The following is a 20265-nucleotide window of genomic DNA, read 5'->3' on the forward strand; positions in this document are numbered from 1 at the left end:
GTGCAGGTAATTCCTTTTGTGATGTAGGCATGTAATATTAACATCCATTTAATGGGCTAAAATGAAGTGAAAGCTAAACAAATCCCCTGTGTAAAATACCTCTAAATAGCCCATAAGAGCCTGATGAAAACTTCCTCCATCCGATGAGGGTGAATTGAATATGAAGTCTCTGTAGAACAGCTGGTATTTTCCCTTTTATTAAATGTTTAGGCCTGCGAGACATTCAAGGTTCATACTTGTATTTTGGATTTCTACCTGAACACATTTACATGCTTTAACCTGATACTTAAGGAAATCCTGGCAGCTTGTTTAAAAGAACAATAGTTTCTTTTAGTACAACTGAACATTAGGAAAAAGTTTACTAAGGTAATAAATCAAGGTATCGCATAGACTTTTATACAATCAGACTTATTTTTTAACCAGCGAAGTCGCCCCCCGCTGGCCATTCGAAAGAATGCAGGTTTAAGGCACTTCTACACTCAGTTTATTTGTCAGACCTGGAGGTTGTTGATTGGTTTTTATATAAATATAGTTTATATAAACTCACCGGCACTCGTTAACGCAGATGACTAATCACATGGTGGCAACTCATTGCATTTAGGCATGTAGACATGGTGAAGATTACCTGGTGAAGTTCAAAGCGAGCATCAGAATGGGGGACAAAGGTGATTTAAGTGATTTTGAACGTGGCATGGTTGTTGGTGCCAGACAGGCTGGTCTGAGTATTTCACAAACTTGGAGAATGGTCCGAAAAAGAGAATATATCTTGTGAGCTGCAGTTCTCTGGGTGAAAATGCCTTGTTGATGCCAGAGGTCAGAGGAGACTGGTAAGACTGGTTCATCAGTAACTCAAATAACCACTCGTTACAACCAAGGTATGTAGAAGAACACCTCTGAATGCATGACACATCCAACCATGAAGCAGATGGGCTACAGCAGCAGAAAACCACACCACCACTTTATACACCTCCAAAACCTTGGCTTTATGTTAGATTTGATATATACTGAAAGGGGTTTGCCTTTTTGAATCGGGCTCTCCCATACAGAACAGATGCAACTCTGTACTCCAAGTTGCCTTAGCACTATCCAGATGCCCTAATGTAACTTATTCTGGCATCTAGTGCAGAAGTTGAGTGACTGCTCTTTTACTAGAGCGCCTTGGGTTTGCCTCCAGATCACAACTTTTCTTGATGCAATACTTTCTTCACTCTCTGTTAAAAAACATCATCTCTATTCAGCCCTTGCCACATATCACATAACTTGCACAATAGTAATTCCCTGCGGCTTATTGGTGTTGGCCGTTCTGTCCAAATTGATTTTTTCTCATCAGAAAGATAAATTATTTGACTCTCTCAACAATGGCACAAACAGGGCCCGAGGTGTTTTAATGGACACCTTCTTCATCCACGGCTTTGTCTTTTGTCCACGTAAACACTCAGACAACAAATCTCTGTGTACCCTCTGTCTCCCCTGCCAGCCGAGCGCTGAAAACAGACCAAACAGAAGGTCATGATAATATACCTCAAGGCTTACCCCTCATTTTCTGCTGACTTGATACCCATTGTTGTTTGCAGCGACGTCTTGGGCAAGTTGGCGTGTTGACAGGCCCTGAAATTACCTTTGTCAAGTTTGTGGCCGCTTTCTGCTTGTTTAGATGATTTCTCTTTTGTTATCACAGAAAACAGGGAATCAGTAATAGAATGTCTCGGAAACATTTTACAGGAGGACATCCTGTGCTAACAACTTCCCAGTGTTTGGGGGGAGGAATAAAATCTAATTAGACAATACAGATCCACAGCAAGTGTACTAGTGCTACCTGCTTCTGAGAGAACAGGAAGGATCAAACAGCGACAGAACTGGCACTCTGAAGCCCACATTCTTTGTCTGGTTAATTAGGGAAATGTGTTTCCTGTTCAAATAATCTCAACTACCAAGATCAGTTGACACTGTAACACAGAGAGGCAAAGACTACAGACTAAGACTGTAATTGGTGATTGTAACTGGGTTATATTTCTGTTTGCTTTAATTGAAGAAACTGTTTATTTTTAAAAAACTCTGCTAATGTCTTTCAGGGGAAAGAGAGTTAAAAGTTCATCTTGGTACTTTTTTAATATATTCTCTGTCTATCAAGTTGAATAATAGTTTTATTCTGCAATGTTGGATCAAAGTTTTAGCCATAGAGTTGTGAAGTAGGTGGAATATTATCTTCAGTGTCATTTAATATGGACATGCAGGATTCTCCCTGATAATACACAGGTTTATGTTATGAACGCCACTTTTAATTATTTTAACTTTTCAAAGAAATCATGTTTTGGACATTGACAGAAAGTTTATTATGGTTAACGAAAACTAACAAAATAACGAAAAGAATTGAAAAAACATTTTCGTTAGCTGAAATAAAAATAAAAATGAGAGTTTAAAAAAAAGATAACTAACTGAAACTGTATTGTGTGGTTACAAAACTAACAAAAAAAAATAAAGTTAAAGAGAAAATGTTCTTTGTTTTCGTCTTTGTCAACTTTTTTCATACTGGAAGCATGGGTAATTATATTTTAAGTTCAGCACTTCAGTCGAACCAAAATTCAAAACCCCCGCAGCTGCAGGAGTTAATAACCTTATATGGGCTGAGATGGATAAGGCAAAGGAAATTAAGGTAAAATGTATTGTGACCTTTTTTGAATCTTGCATCCAACAAATACCCCATTACAAAAAAACAAAAACAAATAAAAGCTAAACTAAAACTAATCATTAAAAAAAACTGACTCTAAAAACTAATTAAAACTAACTGAATTTGAAAACAAAAATTCTAAAACTAAAACTAATGAAAGATCCAAAACTATTATAACCTTGATTGACAGTCTGACTTGAGTATTATATAACTATAATACCTATGTGCCTTGGTTGTCACTGGCCTTCCCTCTCACTATCAAATATCAGAAATGCCTGTAAAAATACCCAAAAAGGATCGAGGACTTTATGATGAGAAAATAATGACAAATAGATATTTATATAAAAATTGTTTTTTTTAAATCAAACAATAATATTAGCACTCACCAGGAACAGTTGGGCTGCATTGCATTGATACTTTGAAGGTACTACTATTATTATTGAATGTTAAATGAAATTAAATAAAATGCAGAAATTAAATAAAATAACTTTAGTTTTTTCCTTGTGCTTATTGGCTTTGAATTTGCTGTTATAGGCAAAACAAAATGTCGGGGAAGGTCTCAAATTCAGTTACAATCACAGACACACTGGCAGTGGTTAATACATGTGAATTGCTTCACATGGCACCTTTAAGTACATTTTGTTTACAATGCCACTGTATGTTTCTTTTGATGTCTTTTTTTCCAGGATTAGGGTTTAATCCGGTGTTGTGTGTTGTGTTACTGCACACCAACACGTTACGCATTAAGAGCACAGTTGTTCCTGTATTTTCTGCATTAAATCCCTTCAAACAGACAGCGAGAGGGACGCATGTTTAAAACTATGCATTTAATAATGAGCAAATAAAACCATTGTGACAGAGGAATACAAATGCCCTTATTAACACAAGATAATCTTCAAGCAGACAACATTCAAATAGTTTCCCGGCCTGTGTTCAAAGTGATGCAACAACAACCACAGGCAGGCTATTAAAACACTGATACACTTTTTAGCTGCACGAATGCTACCAGGCGAGGGGACACAGGAAATTCATTTTCTTGTTATTGCAAAATTATTCAAATGAGAAAACCGTCAATAATAAGATTCCCACAGAGAAAATCCCCCATAACAGGTCCAGTGGGATGAGAGATTCGATAAGAGGCTGCATCCCGCTGGCACAACATAATAAAAGGATTTTTTGAGCCCGACGGGTTCAGTGCCATAGATGCTCAAGTCCATGATGGATGCAGAGGAGCTAACCCTTCTGTCTATGCACATCCGTGTGTTTTTTTAAAAGACGGTTTTAACTGCAACGCAGGCAGCTCCAAATGAGGTGATTTGCTAACCCGTGCTAATTTTTCCCTCACCTCTTCAGGCCGCAGTGACAACCCAATTTTCATTAAATATAATCTGGCAGTTTAACATTCGCTATAAAACCCAATGGAGCACAGACAGGTATTGTGCGGGTTTTAATTATCTCACGATAGCCTCCAACAGCTGCTGTGTGTTTATTTCTCTTAGCACTTAAAGGAATCCTCTCTATTCTCCTGAAACAGTTTTTCCCTACAGACACCCCACTGTCATGTAGAGTGTTTAAATATTATTCCTTCCTGTTTGTGTTACTTCATCCTGTGAAAAAAGCAAAAAACAGACAGAGCCATTATGATCATCATGCTTAGCTTACGACTGACCTCATTGTATCACGTTGTCAAGGCTGCAGGCGGGATTGAAGGGGTCCGCAATGCCGAATTGCAGATTCTGTTGTTGCAGCTTTTAATTGGTGTGAAATTACTTTTTTGGTGGAGGCATAAGCATCTGACTTCACTGGGAATAATTGAGTTTGATATGGTTGACAGAGACCCCTGTGAAAGTTGTGTGCGGTTTGATAGCGGATGTTTGGCCCGACATAAACAAAGAAATGTCAACGGATTCCAGCAGAGGTGGCATGAAGAAACGAGATTGTCGCTCGCCCAGATGTGCAGCCGCAGCCCTGTGTGTCCCATTACATGTGTAGGTAATTAACCAGACTTGGCAGCCTGCCAGTGCACTCATAAACTCGATTCACCTTTTGTGTACAGTATCGAGTCTAACTACAGAGGTGTTGCTTTGATTAATCTGAAAGTGTTCCTGAGTCTTTCAGTAGTTGGATAATGTCTGAATTCGCCCATCTTATATTCGAAACTACTAAGAGTGTCTTTTAGTACAAACTAAGGCTGAATAGGACATTTTAGGTAACAAAAATACTCCAGTTAACCTTCATTCAAGGGTCAAAGTTCAAAACCACCCAAACCAGACAATACTATGCTATCACAAGACAGCCTGTACTAAAGCATAGTCTTACTCATATCTATTTCACTCTAAATCGGACCATCATTGACTAATGTTAATTTAGTAAATGCTGTTTTAAGGAAAAACCATGAGAATATGGCATCATTAGGAACATGTTTACTGAGGTAATAAACCAAGTGAGAAGTGGGGTCATTTTCTCATAGAATTTTATATAATTGGACTTTGTTTGGCAACCAATGCAGTCACCCCCTGCTGGCCATTAGAGAAAATGCAGATTTAAGGCACTTCCTTATTGGCTTCACTTTTCAAGCCCTGAGGTTGCCACTTGGGTCAATGATGACAGTTGGTATGAGACGGGATACAAACTGCAGTCTCAAGAGTCAAAGTCACCGAATATTTAGAGCGTCTTAGCTGCTATAATAATGTTTTGGGCTCTGAGCCATGGTGATTGTCACTTGATTGAACCACGTCACATATATTTAGTTCCTTATTTATAAACTATATAACTGGTCCGTTATCTACAGTCCTGCCATCATTTTAATCCAGTGTTGATGCCCAACATAAACAAAGACATGTCAATGGATTCCAGTAGAGGCGGCGTGAAGAAACGAGATTGTCGATCGCCAAGATGTGCAGCCGCAGCTCTGTGTGTCCTATTACATGTGTAGGTCATTTTTTTTTTTTTAAAGATATTTTTTTGGGCATTTTGTAGTTTTATTGACAGGAGAGATATTGAGAGTGAAAGGGGGAGACAGAGGCGAAGACATGCGGGAAAAGGCTCCGAGCCAGATTCGAACCCGGCCCGCCCGCCTACGAGGACTGGGCCTCTGTGGTATGTGCTCTACCAGGTGTGCCACCGGGAATGCCCCATGTGTAGGTAATTAACCAGACCTTGCAGCCTGCCGATGCACTCATAAACACTCGATTCACCTTTTGTGTACAGTATCGAGTCTAACTGCAGAGGGGTTGCTCTGAGTCATCTGAAAGTGTCGCTGAGTCTTTCAGTAGTTGGATAATGACATCAGGTGTCTGAATTCGCCCATCTTATGTCCGAAATGATTACAAAAGGAAAAGGCAATAACCTGACCTTGCTGCACATGCACTGAACTGTACAAAAGCCCAATTTGACTTGAATTGCTGCTTCAGAGCATGTCATCTTATTTTCTCTGGATTATGGGAGGTGCTTGACCTACGGTATTGAATCTGGCTGAACACTTGTTTGACAGGGCACTCACACTTTCTTCTCAGAGAAAGGGGAATGACTGCTGCTGGGTGTTTGGAGGTTTAGTGGAAAGATTCACTCAATAGCGATAACAATGAGTTATTCTTTCTTGAACAGAAGTAAGATATGCACATTGGATAATATTTGACCACCAGGCGTTGACATCCCCAGCTTTCAAAGCTCCTTAAGCTCAGATCTTTGTTGCTGAAATTTCAAACGTAGCCTTGTAGAGCTCTCATCTATCTATAAAGCAACAAGCGTCTGTGTGTGTGTGTTGTAACGTGAGCTGGTGCAGGCGGAGGGGCCAGCAGTTAGCATTAACAGAGGCTCCGGATAGCTGGTTAGCTTGGAGAGACGACAGACACAGAAGTGGGGATTTCCACACGGCAGCTTTATTCTACAGAGTCTAATCATTGACTATTCAAAGCCAGGTCTCCATGGCGCTACATTCACTAATCATACAGGAATAGCAGTAGGTAGACAGCACAACCAACACCAACTCGTTACTATATACTGAGTGTTCTCTTCTGAGGAAAGTCCACAGAGCAAGAGGCATGGTGAATAACCAAGGCGGCTCTGTATACACACCCCAACAGGAAATAGGAGTGGCGCTATACCGTACTACAGTACGGTATAGACTAGTCTAGACTGACTGTTACGGTGTGTGTGTGTGTGTGTGTGTGTGTGTGTGTGTCTAGGGCATATCTCACTGACCGTTAGTCAGATTTCATATGTGGCTTGCACATGGCACGAAGGTGCGCATCCTCAATTTTGAAGATTTTTGAATTTATTTTTCAAAATATTGTGGCGAGCTATGGTTAGCTGGCAAGACGCAGAGAGATGAGCTCTGAACTTTCATGTCGCTTTATTGTGACACATGCACATAGCAGACTTTACACACCCATATAAGAGAAAGAGGCAGGGGGTAACAAAATGGTAACAAAATGACACTGATGTGTCTGACTCATCCCTAAAACAACAATATATAACAGTGAACATAAATAACTAGACATTAATCTTACCTGTATAACAAACTTAACAAGTCAATCTAACACAATTGCTTCCAAACCCTTATTTACATGTAAAACACAGTGCTGCAAAGCATTCTGGGAAATACTCTCTATAGTCCTTCCCAACACGTTACAATATTATTTACGTAGGACGTGTTGCGGCATTGCACTGTTTCCCATCGGACGCCTTTTAGGGGAGATCCGCTCCACCAACTAAGAACGGCGATGCACCACCACCCACAGAATCGACAAAGAGCTATCAATCTGTCAATCCTTTCCGTGTGCGGGCCGGGTGAGGTTTCCTGTGTTGAGTCAAATTAAGCCGCAGGCTCCACTTCGCTCTGGATTTCCACTCCTGACTCATCTCATCTGTAAGTCTGTATAGCCTACCAATCTTTCAAAGTTTTAAAGTGCGCTACGAGGTTCGATTTTCCAATAATATTTGAATAGTTTCCAGCGAATATCAATGTTCAATGTGTATGTGCTGGATGGTGTGCGTACCTTATGAAAAGTAGGTGTTTTATGGAGTTGCAGACGTTGTAGTTAGGCATGTAATGTACAAATACATACTTCCTACGGGCACTGCACTAGTGTACAGAAAAGACACAAAGGCACCAGCTGCCAGGTCATGTACTTCAAATGGCTACAAGCCAGTGTGGAAGTCAAGTTGGATTTCTTTTTGTTAGACTTTTTCAATTGTTGGAGCACAAAATTGAGACAGTGTTGTTATATCAGAAAGAGAAAATGAGGCGGCGTACCCCTGTGACGGTGTTAGCATAGATTTTTGCTGTCAGAATAATGGAGCAGCCTGTGGAGACTGAAATAGAGCGAGGCATCCAGGGAGGCCACCTGGAGGTCTGCTAGGCTAGCATGAAGAGAAACACTGCTGGTGCATATCACAACATTAACAAGAAGAGAAAACACTGGGCCGATAATCAAACACCTGGTCCAGGTGACTAAATGTAGGTTACATTTACAATCCTGTATATCCTTTGACACCTTTAAATAGCACTAGGTGTAGTGAGATATAGTGTAACACCAGAGAGCTGCCTCATGGGCCTATTTTATCATGTGTTGTTTTCACAGTGGGGTTAATGTCTCGAATATTAATGCTTTTTAACTTTCCTATCAAGAGACAACACAAAAAAATGGCCCCTGTAGGCTGAAATGTTCTTCATAGTACATGATATTAAAGTCTTTATCAGAACAAACAGGATGATTTTAATGACTTAGGATTTTGTATGCATATTGTATGATTCTACAAACCAAAGATACATTTATTAAAAACATTTTTTGGCACCCTAATTTGTGTGTGAGACGCACTGGGACGAAGTGTTACAGATGTCACTGCCCACAGAGCGAGGATGTTGGGGTTGTTGGATGGGTCGAACAGACACCGGAATTTCACCCAGGAGACTAATGTGTTGTTGTTGTTGTTTTTTTTACCAAAGCCTGTTCTCTATCATCTCAAGATTATCTCTCCACTTTGTTACATTAACATATGTTAACCCCCCTGGGGGAATTTCAATTATCGATTTTAAGACACACTGTCTTGCCCGGCCACAACCTTAAATTACCTATAAAGCACCTGTGTCGGCGAGCAATCACTGACAGTTTGATCGGCCCCTATCTCCGAGTGGCCTCGTAGTTAGAGAGGTAATTTCTCTACTCAGAGAACCACGGTTGCAACATAACCATACGCCTTTTTTTCAAACCATAGTCAAGTACTTTGAGTGCTTAAATGTAAGTAGTTTTTGTTTGAATCCACAATGTTCACAACACCACATGTTTAAAATGTTTTTTATAGGCTCAAGTTGGGTATTTTAGCTATTTTGCCAGAACTGACAAGATGATGGGCTTAGTTATCAGCTAGTCCTAGTTAGCTAGCTTGGTTAGCAAGGTGCAAAAACAGTTGGAAAGAGAACGAGGACAACACCCAGACCAGACAATACTGTGCTATCACAAGGTAGCTTGTGCTAAAGCATAGTCTGATTCATATCTATTTTACTGAAAATGGGACCATCAGTTACTAATGTTAATTTAGTAAATTCTGTTTTGAAGAAGATTTTAAAAGAATGAGACCATAACCTCATTAGGAAAATGTTGACTGAGGTAATAAAAATAAGTGAGAAGTAGGGTCATTTTCTCATAGACTTCTATACAATTAGACTTTGTTTTGCAACCAGTGCAGTCACCCTCCACTGAACATTAGAGAAAATGCAGATTCAAGGCACTTCCTTATTGGCTTCACTTTTCAAACCCTGAGGTTGCCACTTGGGTCAATGATGACAGTTGGTATGAGACGGGATACAAACTGCAGTCTCAAGAGTTAAAGTCACCGAACCTTTAGAGTGTCTTAGCTCCTATAATAATGTTTTGGTCTCTGCGCCATGGTGATTGTCACTTGACTGAACCATGTCAGATATATTTAGTTATGTATTCCTCAACTATATAACTGGTCCGTTATCTACAGTCCTGCCATCATTTTAATCCAGTGTTGATGCCACTGAAACACCAGCTACAGTGCAGAACAGACCTGGCACATACCCATTTAGCAAAGCCTTTTATCTGTGTCCAATCAAAAATAATTGCCTCCTCCTTCCAGATCAAGCCACCTATATAGAGAGAAGAGCCTTAAAAAACCCCAGCAGTTGGAAAGCACAAAACTGAATATGAATATGTCAATGTTAAATAGCTGCCAGAGATTAAACACAAAGCACAAACACACATACACACACACACACACACACACACACACACACACGCATACATATACACACACAAACAAAGAGGTCCACCTCCTCACACCCACTCCAGCATGGATTCCTTTATAAACAACATGAGTCAGTCAGGTTGGCTTTTTATTGCCGCTGTAGCTCTGCACATCCCCGTCCTTGGACCGGACTCAGCCAATCACGCCCGCAGGAGGGAGGAAGATGGAAGCGAGCCGCAGTCATCAACAGCTGACCAGAAATGGGCCGCGGACAGACTTACCAGGGGCTGTGTTTCTCTCTGGTAATTGGCTCGGTTTTAGATCTTAATACATTCAACAGATGTTTGCCTGAGCCCTGAGCCTTTGGAACAGCCAACTGTGGAGGAATTCGCCCTCTGTGCTGTGGTGTCCTTGTTCTCATAATGCCTGTCTCTCTGCTTGACTCAATTGCAGTGTACATTATGTACTATATATCACAGTCCAGTTCAGCTGCATGCAAGTCGGAGCATAATAAGCCACTTTGTCATCATACGCTCTCAACAAAAATGGATTGTCATAGCAGTCCTCCTCAAAGTGGGGTCCTGGGGCTTTCCAGAGATTCCTCCTACAAAATACCAGCACCAGCATCAGCTAGAAAATGCATAATCACTTTAATCTATTAAACAATTCATTAATAACTACCTTTTCATACACAAAACAACCTTAGCTAATTGGGGTCAGTGGCCCTCATTCAGTGCAGTCTATTTAGCCAACCATGACACTAAAATGTTTTATATGATGTTTGTTTTTTTAATGGGCTGGAGAAGAGTCACTTTCAGAGTGCATAAAATATCTGTCAGTATTTAAGTAACCTTGAACCAAGAGTCTATCAGCTAATTAGCCCCTGTAAGCTTGAAAGCAGCTGTGAAAAGTTTGTAGCTTGCTCCTTCTTGGAGAATGGCAGCTGTAGTCAGCTTGGATTCACATCAGTTACTCTGGATTACAATAGAAACCCACAGTTACTGCCAGAGAAAAAAGTGTCATAACTTAAATGAAGTGTCCCAAGAAACTACTTGAAGCACTCATGCAGCACAATCCACTTCTCTGCTGTTAATCCATATGCTCAGTGTGTTCTAAACAATTTGTGCTTCACTTGTGAATTGCTAAATATGCCACTGCTGGCATATGCTTTAAAGCTACACTAACATGTGCATATTGAGTACCAGTTGATGGACACTTCAATGCTACATTATTCAAGGATATTTTCTACAATATTGTACTTTCCACTTGGAGACAACAGTATTAGAAAGGTTCTCTACTCTTCTTTCCATAACACAATGATTGGGTACACAGAGCTATGGTCAATGTTTTTCACAGTTGTTGGTGTGAAAGAAGTTGACTGGTCCTGCACCCCTCAAAGGTATAATATGTAGCATTGTGAGTTGATTTTTGTAAACACACAGGATTCAAATTTGGCCCCTTCTCACAATCTCCACACGCTGGAGAGAGAGAGCGAGGGAGAGAAAGAGAAAGAGAGCAGTCGTGGTCGAGCGAAGAGACCCAACGAAGAGAGGGAACATCATTAGCAAGAACGAAGCTGTGAATCAGAAGACAAAAAGATCGCTTGATCGCCCTGTAGTGGCTGGATGCAGTATAAATCATTTAATTCCACCCTTCCATCTTAGTTGATGGGGCATGGGAATACATGTGAAATACATTTTTCCCAAAGATCTTTCTGTCATTATGGGAAGTTATTATGTTGTATGTTCAGATGTTTATTTTTCTGATAAGTTTGGTTTTAATTAGTTATTTGATTCCATTTGTGTACCAGTTGACTCTTGATTGGTTGCTAGGTGTTTGGGCTCCACAATTCGATCACTACTGTACAGACTCTGGCTCCAAATGACATCATAAGTGCAAGATGGCAGCGGCCATATTTGAGATATTTTGGCTTCATGTTAGTGCAGTGGGAGAAAGAAGAGACACATTGTTCATTTGTTATACAGTCAATGGTTGCTGCAGGTTTGTGTGGGTCAAACTAACAATGACAACACATAGCAGTGGAGAGAGAGACGGTGTGCAGGGGAAACCATGAAGCACATAAAACACAAAGGAAAGAAACAACCCACTTGTCATCAAATAACACCACTATGTGACATACAGACTCAGAGGTATAAAGCAGTGATGTTCGGCAACCTGGGAACAGGTTGCACACCTTGAGCTGGGGGTTACACACCCAAAATGGGGTCCAAAGGCTCTTTGGTGACGCCCAAAGTAATCAGAAACACAGCAAAATGAGAAGAAAACAAAAATACAGACAGAAGGCTGTGTCTCTGCAGATACAGACACCAAAACACACTTATATTGGGTCTTAAGTAATGATTGAGAGGGATTTCTTTGTATGATTCTATACACAGTTTTAGGACATTGCTGCATATTATATCTTTACACATGGAAAAAAAATCACGGTTTGGGTAAAAATGACTCCTTAGTTGAGGTTTAACCTTCATTTTCATGGTTACAATCCTAACCATGTGGTTAAAGGGGCTCTACACAATATTTATGACATAAATATAGCAGAAAACAAACATTTTCTATGTAAAGATATAGTGGTGTAATTGTGTGTCGACTCTGTGTGGGTGTGGACCCTGGAGACCTGGCTTATCCTGTGCAAGTGTTTTGGAAAACTTTTATGGGCATTTTGACACGTTTTTCTGCCATGGCTCTGATCCAAGCTGATAGCGGTGCAAAAAGGGCAAGCTGTATACTCTCAGGCGGCAAGTATTTTATACTATGAGTGATCTTTTAAAAAGATTTTTAAGAAACTCGCAAGGGCAATTCATATAAACTGTCAGGTTCCTTTAAATTATTGCTGCTCATGGCTTAAGTATCCTTGAGGAACCTTTACTTTTTTTGTGTGCAGGGCTCTTGGTAATGAAGTGGTGAAGTCTAGATAAGGGCAGCCGCTGTTAAGAGCGCTACTCTTTTAAAGCCCTATAAACACTCTCCTACTGACAAAAGACACAGTTGTTTGGAAGCTTTTTTTTCTCTTGAACATGGCCTTCTCAGTTGTGGGTGGTAATTAATTCTTCCTGAACAACACACATTTTTATCAGCGCCACAAGATCCATTAAACAGGGCCACACAAATGGAGTTCAGTTATCAACAGCGCTTGCTTATTTCTTGGCTGTAATGCGTTATTTTAATGACAAGAAATTATATCTCGCTCCCTGCACTGGCACTCACCTTGATAATCTTTGACTCCTTTCGAGTCCACTTGGTTGCAATCTCCTCTCATTCTCTCCTCGGGCTTTTGCCTAATGTTCTCTCGTAACCTTGAAAAACATATTTTCCATCATATCAGCATATTCCACATCTCCTTATCGCATGATGATGCTTTGCTATGACCGTTGCAATTGTGTTTCCCCATAATTGCTTCAAGAATGTTAACCTCTTTTTATTAATGGTGACTTCATTCTCATTGAGGCCGGTCTCCGAGGGTCAGTTTTATTGAATCGTCTGTTTGAATCTCTGTCTGCTTTAAATGGAAATGCATTCCGCTTATTTCATTTATCATAAGCCTATAGTCTCCGGTCGTCTCCGCTTTCCCTGCTCATAAAGAATTGAACAAATCATTTTATCCACAGAGGAGGGTTATGTTAGCTGGCGCAAGAGCGGGCTGCAATATTAATGCATTATTTAATACACAATTAAATGCATTAATTTGATTGCACACAATATATGGGGCATCTTTAAAGCAAACAGAGCGGGTTTAGATGCTATGCTTCATGTCGAGGAGTCCAAGGTTTTTATGACCATAATGTCTGCTCAAATGTGTAATTTCCATATGCATCATTATGGGTTACAACGAATAATGGTGCAGCTCAAAATCCTTTTGAGCTATTAAATATTCAAAGAGCTCCTTTTTGGTGTGTAATATAAAACTTTTTTATATTTTCATTGTGAATTTTGAAACACAACAGTTTCTCATTTTTGTGTTGGAATTTAATTTCTTCCACCAATGCCAGTTTTATCATAGGAGCCCCCTTAGGCTGCAGCAGAAGTGAAGTAAAACGGAGAGGGTCCTGTTCTCCCAATTTTGATGATGTAGATTGTGCTCATTGTTATTATGCCAGTAACAGATGTGGTAACTGGAGGGGAATTTTCTTCGCTCTCACCAGGAAATCATGAATAAGAACTTCAGTATGAAATCTATAAGAGACAGCAGAATTGCTTTGAGTTAATCTCATGATCACTTCCACCACATTGGTCTTAGAAGTGCACAGTACTCGTGTTACTTCTTTTGATTTCTAGGTACTGAGGCCACTAAAATGTAAGCTGTGGTGTCCTCACTTGACTCATTCAACAACATACTCACCAAAAACACATCAGTAGAGGTCATCTGTCCAAACAGCTTATTGCAAGCCAAATTAACATTTGTTGTTAGGCAGAAACGTCTAGAGAGCAAAGGAAAAAGTCAGGTAATGCAGTATGAAGAGCAACAAAGTCCACCGAGAGAGCAGTGGTGGATGAGTGGGTCAAACAAACAAAAGTTTTACCCAGAAGACCGCTGATTGTGTTCTTTGTGCTACAAAAAGTAAATGTGTTACTTCACTGTTGGTTACATTATAGGGTTATTGGGGTTTTATTCTTACTTCAACCCAAATCATGATATTTTACTCAAACTAACTAAGTACTTTTGTTGCCTAAACATAATCAAATTGTTTCATTGCCTACACCTAACTTTTTATTTCACTCAAACAGGAGTTTGGAGTTGCTGGTCTGCCACTGCCTTCATCTGTTACTTAGTTTGTATTGTTGTCTTGCTTTTGATAAAAAGAAATGTGTGTCCACAGCAGGACATTGCTTTGGTGCTGTGCCAGTACACTGCTTCTCCAAACTAGGACACACTGGCTACCGATAAGGCTTTGGAAAATGGCTTTTTGATGCTAAAACACACTTACTCTGACCAAAATGTGATTGTTTGTTTTTATTGTTTTATGTTTCCCTGTCCCCCAGTAACCACAACTGTTTATCTTTACAAAAATAACTTTCAAAATTATTTTGATATGATTTTGTAGTTCAGAATAAAATGATCTTGGCAGATAATTTTACAATAGAGTTATCCTACCCCAGATAATAAACACAATCAATACAAAAATAAATATACAAAGCACTCCTAAAATCAGATCCACAGAGGAATTATGTTCATATAGTTCATTATTATACAACCCTTCTTTAGCAATCGGCCCACATCTTATTATAAAATCCACAGTAAAATAATATGGGCATTACTCCTGGGAAGACCTGGGACAACCCCCATAATTACTATTGTACAATTCTGAGTCACTAAGATTATTCTATAAAATGAAGGAAAAAAATAAGGAAAAGTTAAAATTGTACTTGCCAACTAACTCTGAGACAAAGTGTGGTTAAAGTCCAGTATCCCTCAGAGTTGATACCAGTCCACTGCTACTCTCACAGAACCAGTTGATCACAAACTTCACCTACCATCTGGAGATTTAAAAATTCAAGATAGTTACTAGACTGGCCACTATTAAAGCTCTGCCCCCTTACCAAGAAGGATATGTCTCCCCATTGCACTCCGTAGTGAAATAAACTGATGATATTACAATTCACTTTGTAACAAGAACAGAGCTTTTTAAAACATCAGAAATTGATGTGAGGATTCAGGCCACCGTCAGCAGCTAAATGCCATCCTTTATTCATGTCCAATGGGCTCTGTAACATTACCCTCGGGCTCATCACCCTGGAAAAGACTTCATGCTATCAGAACGCTAATGCGAACATCCTCCAGAGCAACAGGTGCCCTTTTGAATCACATACACCCATGTTCAACCAACGCAAACCTAGTCCTTTTGCTGGGCTGGTGTTGGTTCGCAGTTGGTTCAACTTGCGAAGGTCTCAGAACCTGTTTGCTTATCCACAGGCTCGAGTGCCATGTCATTACGTCACAGTATACGTCTGCAAACATCTCCTTTCTCAGCAAGTATCATAACAACAATGGCAGACTACATTGTTTCTCTACAAATGTTGCTCCTGGCTCTGTGAGGCATCCAAACGCGACATACAACATATTTGTGACACTCGTCTTGAATGCTTTGGATGACAATTCATTAAGGTGTTAATGTTACACTTTGTTGTAAGCTAATGCTAGCTCGCTAATATAAGCCTGCTAACGCTAGCCCGCTAAAGCTACATGAGTTGGTCTTGTTGGTCATGATAATCCCGTCCCCAGCCCCTGACATAGTTTGAGACCAGCAAAGAGTTGGTGCCACACTGGAACCAGTTTTCCTGGCCGAAAGCCAGTTCTTTGGCGGTGGAAAAGCGAGGAACTGGTTCAAGAATAGGCACCGGCTCCGAACCGGCCCTGGAACTGCCTTGGTTGCAAAGGGGTATTAGAGGCTGACCCAAGAGTCTAGTCCAACACCAGCATGGGTACTGTTTGTACAACTTCGAACTAAATCCAAGCAATAGGAGTGTTATTATTCAGCACTTTTTAAATCAAAATTATGAAAAGCCATTTTTATATTTTGTTCAACCACGAGTAGGGGTGTCTAAACCCCATCATCAGTCATGAGTTCTCTTTCAGATTTGAAAAAATAAAAATAGTGTGCCCATCCTGTGACATATTTATAAAGAACACTAATGAAGACTACAAAATAATATTAAAATGTATTTTTTTTATAAAAAGGACCCATCCATTTAGGGAACTTGGTGAAATTATTTATAATCGTCCCATGGTGGCTATTAATATCCTTAACAAAACTGATATACGTCTTTGCAGCTGGGCTCAAGACGTCTTGACCTGGATAAAAGTGGTGGACAAGCAGACAGACTCACTGACACTAGCTGTGCAGAAAGGATAAAAGGTACTCTGACTTTGAAATGAATAGCAACCCGACTCTGTCAAACATCCACGAATGTGTACAGTCAACCTGAAAAAAGAATCTATTACACATGTTGCAGTCTGGTCAGCGGGAAAAATAGAATCGGAGAGAGTATGTGATCCCTTTAATAGAAGATCAATGTTCCCCACTTAGGTGCAGGTTACATAGAGGTGAAGGTTTCCCAGCTGAATTGTGGCCTAGGATTTATCACAGTACTTCTATTATCCGTATTTAACTATCCATTCCTCACTGTGACCATTACAGCATTAAGATCAGAGAATGACTCTGCAAACCCCTTCGCGAGAATGAAACTTTGACATTCTGACGGAGTGAAGCTATTCAGCCATGATTTTGTGCAACTTCTAATGGTATCAACTTCTCCAGAGACCTATTTTCCTTTTACCTTTAAAGTCTTAAAAATCATTAAGTGATTCATTGTCAAGTTTGAAGTTCATTCTCAAATTTTACTCAGGGGCATGTAATCTCAGTTTCTGAATATAGTAAAACTGATACATTTGAAAACTTTCCACACCAGGCTTTCAGTTTACTCCGATTGTGCCAATCAGTCTAATTTCATGCTGGAAATTCCTTTGTGCGTGTTGTGTGTCTGTAAAAAAAAACCCCAAAAAACTCAATTATCATGCACAGCGGACGTGGAAAACTGTGGGTGTATTCAAATTTGAAACCTCTTGGGGTGAAGTTAAATATATAATGCCTGTAGCAGCTCAACTCAGGCAGTGAAAGGAAGGAAACAGCCTTGTAGCTCGCTCATGCGCTCGGTACCGCAGTTGGAAGAAAACAAAGCATAAATCGACCTGCAACTCCGCCAGCATATGCTTTAATTAATGTCTGCCCCCGTGGGGCTAAGTCCAATGGTCTTAGTTTAACCTTGTCAAGTTGTTCCTGTGTGGGCTTTTGGTGAAGTATTGGCTGTCTGATGGACAGTCCAGAGGCTCATCCACCATCACCTGCTGACGAAATAACATATGGTGTGTATGTTCTTGCTTTATTAGGATCACGATTCAATTGTTACCCTTGTTACAGCAATTACTTATGGGTTATTGTCTCATCCCGGGTGGGTTAGCTTGCAACCGGATGTGTTTTTTACATAACACGAAACTGAATGTACAAGCGGAACTAGTGAATCACCAACTGACTGAAGCAGCACCAAATTAATACATTTCTGTAACTCCAATATCGTCTAACTGTTTATTATTTAAATGTTGTTGTTCTTAGCTGTCTAGCTAGCTACATTCTGGAGTTATCTGGATTTTTGCTCCTAGTTTAAAGGTGTTTTGACCCTGCAGCTTCATTTTGAGGACAGGCTAAGCTAGTTGGTCAGTAAATACTTTTCAACTCTAGGCAAACTAATTTTTTTGTTTTCTGAGCTACACATGTTGAAGGAAAAGTACATATCATTTCAAGTTTCTAGAGCCTTTGTTTCTATTGTTTGTGAGATCATTTTTCTCATCAAAGTAATTGCTGAAAAATATTTAGCAAGCGTCAAACTGTAATTACAGGGGTCTGTGAAGGGATAACATAACCCCAAAAATACTTTTTCCTATAGACTTACAGAGTGAATGACACATCTGTAAATCATGTATTTAGGTATATTCATGGGTGTATTATAGAGATTTCCAATCTGAACGACAGAATAGACCGTGTGTCAACACCACCCATAACAACATTTATGAGCGTTTGTCAAAATGAGCGTTTCCCGGCTCACAGTACCACGGAGCAGTTTCGGTGAATTTAGGCTACAAAACCACAGACCAGAAAGTCCGCCCTAGTAAGAGAAACAAGATGAGCAAATCTAAGTGTCACCTCAGCTAGCAGCTCCTCTGCTGACGTGCCGGACAGCATCAGAGAAAATTACATATTGTATCTTTAAATACTGTTCAGAAAATGTGATGCAAATGAGCTTCGCTGAGTGATGAAGAGTAATATGACATATTTAATTCTGCTTATAAGTAATTAGAAATATGTAATTGATAACATTTTTAAGGTAACTTACCTAACACCAGTAAAAACAAATGCTACCACCCCACCCCTCCATGCCACATGCCCATGTGTTGGTTACATAACAAAAGCTGTTTCAAAACCAATTCTGTGTCAATTCTGTGTCCGTATTAGTGAGTCTTTATAAAACTAGATTCCCTGTAGGATTATTGTATTAGATTTTTTTTAATATATATTAATACCAGATTTGTCAGAGCTTAATTCTACGGTCCTGTATTGTAACGAGAGATATTGTAGGATTAGGGTAATTATTTGGGTGTGTTAAATACATTTTGATGCTCCATGTCAGATAAAGTTGGGGGACAGTAACAACCCAGCCGTCCGCTCATAATGAGAGGGGACTCGGTGTAATATCATTTCAGTGAAGCATTATGTAATGACACGTGTTGTTTGGGTAACAAAACTGGGAAAAATGTCAGTGTTTCCTACAATAGGTGCTTTGGTTTCACCAGTGGTGCAATGCTAAATTCTAATCTGCAGCTGGAGGCTTTAGATGAAAGACTGAAGAGTGTTCATCTGTTGCATTACCAGAGGAAAAATACCCTAATGCACATCGGAAAACAATTTGGTGTCAAATTAATTACATGTCCTCAGAATTACCTCACTGCAGATTTCGATTGAAAGTTGGTCCATGCCCATTTGTGCTCGATATGCGTGGGTCTTATCCTTTACACAGTGTGTGGGTGGGTGACAATTAAATGAGGGGAATAAATAATATCACTGCCAGCTGATAACAGGAAAAAAAAGAGTGTCTGTCTGTCTCGCTTCCTCCAACTAAAGCCCTAACGGAACGAGAGGAGTTCCAGCAGATGCAAAAAAGCCACTCTGCTGGTGCTCTTGCTCCCCCTCAAGTGACAAGTGACAGATCCTGCATTTACATGAGCTTTACATATTAATAAAGCTGCTCCGGAGAGGAACATGCCTTCTCCATCAACGTGTCTGGCCTCGTTTCAAGGCTTCATCGAATGATTGTTTTCCCTTCCTTGTTTTTGAGATAGTTCCAACCTAGTTATTGTTCAGAAAGATTAGCGGACAAACTTGAGAAATGGTGTTCATCTTATCAGCTGTTAACTGCTGTGAAAAATGAAACGGAACAGCAATCAAACATGAGAAGCTCCGGCCTACAGCCAGACATCACACCAGCTTTATCTTGTGATGTTTGCACCTGGAGATGCATCACTGACATTGACTGAGCTGTGTTGATTTATTGAGCTTTTTTTATTTTTTCGGGGTTGTTGTTTTCACACCACATAAGCTTTATTTTATTGAGATAACTGATCCAACTGTGAGAATGGACCCATTATACCTTCTGAGAATCATACCGCGGTGCTCTTACAGTCACCTTTCCTAGTTTTTCTTATTTACGCTCATTGGAGCAGTGCGTCAGGACTGCTTCTTTCTCGTTACTTACTGAGCAGGAAGGAAGTGAATGCTCAACAAAATAAATGGAGGCCATTGGAGAAAGTATCAGGCATG

This window comes from Centropristis striata, chromosome 5 (genome assembly GCF_030273125.1).
Source record: "Centropristis striata isolate RG_2023a ecotype Rhode Island chromosome 5, C.striata_1.0, whole genome shotgun sequence".
Taxonomy (NCBI): Eukaryota; Metazoa; Chordata; class Actinopteri; order Perciformes; family Serranidae; genus Centropristis; species Centropristis striata.